The sequence below is a fragment of the Rhinopithecus roxellana genome, chromosome 5 (assembly GCF_007565055.1).
Source record: "Rhinopithecus roxellana isolate Shanxi Qingling chromosome 5, ASM756505v1, whole genome shotgun sequence".
NCBI lineage: Eukaryota > Metazoa > Chordata > Mammalia > Primates > Cercopithecidae > Rhinopithecus > Rhinopithecus roxellana.
The window spans coordinates 147369398-147372222 of NC_044553.1; the positions used below are offsets into that span (position 1 = coordinate 147369398).

The 2825-nt window shown below is 45.5% G+C and overlaps 1 pseudogene across 1 annotated transcript; it reads left to right on the forward strand.

Moving 5' to 3' along the window:
• Nucleotides 1-571: 571 nt before the first annotated feature.
• LOC104678774 lies at nucleotides 572-1093 on the forward strand (annotated as a pseudogene). The gene has a single exon (XR_750239.2). The product of XR_750239.2 is annotated as a 40S ribosomal protein S13 pseudogene (transcript).
• The last annotated feature ends 1732 nt before the right edge of the window (nucleotides 1094-2825 follow it).

A 2825-nucleotide genomic window follows, 5' to 3' on the forward strand; every position in this document is an offset into this window, starting at 1 on the left:
AGGAAAGGTTGCGGTGAGGTGAGGCCAGAGGCCTCAGGAGCCAGGTCATGTAGAGTTTTGCAGGCGGTGGTAAGGGTTTTAGATTCTATCTGAGAGAGACAGAAAAGGATGTGAGGGTTTTGAGAAGAGGAATGACATACCTGACTTGATTTTTAAAGCATCATTCTGGCCGTTGGGACGTCAAGGGTAGAAACACAGAGTGGACCACAGTGATACAGGTGAGAGACGATGGTGGCTTGGGTTGGGTGGTGGCGGTGGAGTCAGGAAGGGGTGAGCAGATTCTGGGTATGTCTTGGAAGTGGAGCTGCCAGGGATTTGCTGATGGATTGGATGTCGAATGTGTGAGAAAGAAAGGAGTTACAATGCCACCATGGCTTTTTGGCCTGAGCAACTGAGACAGTTGACAGAGGGAGAAATCAAAAGTTAAAATTCACTCAGTTCAGTGGCTCGTGCCTATAATCCCAGCACTTTGGGAAGCCAAGGCATGAGGATTACTTGAGGACAGGAGTTCAAGATCAGCCTAGGCAACATAGTGAGGTTCCAGATCTACAAAAATAATAAAATTCTTTCGCTGTCTGACCGCCGCCATCATGGGTCGCATGCATGCTCCCGGGAAGGGCCTGTCCCAGTCGGCTTTGCCCTATCGACGCAGCGTCCCCACTTGGTTGAAGTTGACATCTGACGACGTGAAGGAGATTTACAAACTGGCCAAGAAGGGCCTGACTCCTTCACAAATCGGTGTGATCCTGAGAGATTCACATGGTGTTGCACAAGTATGTTTTGTGACAGGCAATAAAATCTTAAGAATTCTTAAGTCTAAGGGACTTGCTCCTGATCTTCCTGAAGATCTCTACCATTTAACTAAGAAAGCAGTTGCTGTTCGAAAGCATCTTGAGAGGAACAGAAAGGATAAGGATGCTAAATTCCGTCTGATTCTGATAGAGAGCCGGATTCACCGTTTGGCTCGATATTATAAGACCAAGCGAGTCCTCCCTCCCAATTGGAAATATGAATCATCTACAGCCTCTGCCCTGGTCACATAAATTTGTCTGTGTACTCAAGCAATAAAATGATTGTTTAACTTAAAAAAAAATAATAATAATAAAATTAGCTGGATATGGTGGTGCACACCTGTAGTCCCAGCTACTTAGGAGGCTGGGGTGGGAGGATTGCTTGAGTTTGGGAGGTCAATGCTGCAGTGATTGTGCCACTGCACTCCAGCCAGTGCAACAGAGTGAGACTCCCCTGTCTCAAAAAAAAAGGGGGGTTAAAATTCAGCTTGAAATTCCTATCCCATTGGAGCTGTACAGGAGACAGCTGGATTCAAGAGCTGGGATTCAGAAGACATGTCCAGGCTGGCACATTTGGGAACTGTCAATGACAAGATGGTATTTAAAGCCATTAGACTGGATGAAATTACCTAGGAAAGAAATGTGGATAGAGAAGATAAGATGTCCAATGACTGTATCCTCCAAACTTTGGAGATGGGGAAAATCAGGAGGATGCAGCAAAAGAGGCTGAGGAGTAAGTAAAAGAGGCTGAGGAGTGGCCAGTGAGTAAGAAGGAAACCAAGAGAGGGAGTGGAGGGCTGGAGGTCCAGTGAAGTGTGTTTCAAGAAGGAAGATGCTTGACAGGGTCACATGAACCTGTTGATAGAGTCAGAGGAGAACTTAAATTTGACCATTGGATTTAGAGCTCTTTCCCTGGAGTGTTAGGCATGAAAATCTTATGTGAGAGGATCAAGAAAGACTAAAAAGAGAGAAGTTGAGCCCATAAGAGTAGATAACCAACCCTTTCGAGGTATTTTTCTGTAAAAGGGAGGGAGAGATTGGCAGTACCTGGATTGCAGACATTAGGTCAAGCGAGGTTTTTATTTCTGTGTTTTGATTTTGTTTTGTTTCTAGATAGGCAGTACACAGCATGTTTATATGCTGATGGAAATTATGGAGCAGAGAGGGTCATGGAGCAGGCTCACTAATCATCAGTCTGGAGAGAGACTCCCACTGCATGTAGAATTGCAGAGAATGTCATTATGCCAAGCACCAGAAACCAAGAGTCCATATACTTATGCCTGAGGCATCCTGGGCTACTGTTAAGTCCTCCTTATACTGGTTATCTATTTGTCTGAGTCCAGTGAGACAGAACACACACACAAGTTATGTAAAGCAGGTTTATTTTTTATAGATAACAGTAAGGGACAGAAGTCTTGGATCCATTGTGAGCTCATCACTCAAGGCTCAAGAAAGCTGCCCAAGGTGAACGGGGTCTTGACTGCCTGTGTCCCATTTCGTATCACAGCTGAGGACCCTCAAAAGGCAGCCTGCCCTGGGTTTCATGCCCTGGGAGAAACAAGACTCCCTAAGGCAAAGCTTTGAAGGACATCTTGCTTCTAGGGAGAGAGGAATAAAGCCTGAGCTTTTTCTCAGGATATTGCATTCCAGCACAATAGGATCTTATTCTTGAGAACTACATGCAAAAAAGGAGGAGGAAGAATTGGATTGGTTCAAAGTCACTGGGAGAACTGTCTTGCAAGGGAGAAATCTGGCGATGCAAGCAAGAGAGGGTCATTGCAGAAGGCAAGAGGGGAAGCCTTCCAGTGTTAGGGTTGGCTTTAAATAGAAGTGTGGACAACTCTGCCAACAGAAACAGGACGAAAGACAAGAGTATAAAGCCACAGGCACTGCTACCTAGAAAGATGTCTCTGTGGGGGCAGGTGACATTCTTCTAATTGCTCCTATTGTTCCAGTGAAATAAACAAGGCCATCAGCTGAGACTAAGGAGAATGGAGGAGATACCATTAAATATGGGCTGCAGCTGGGACCCCT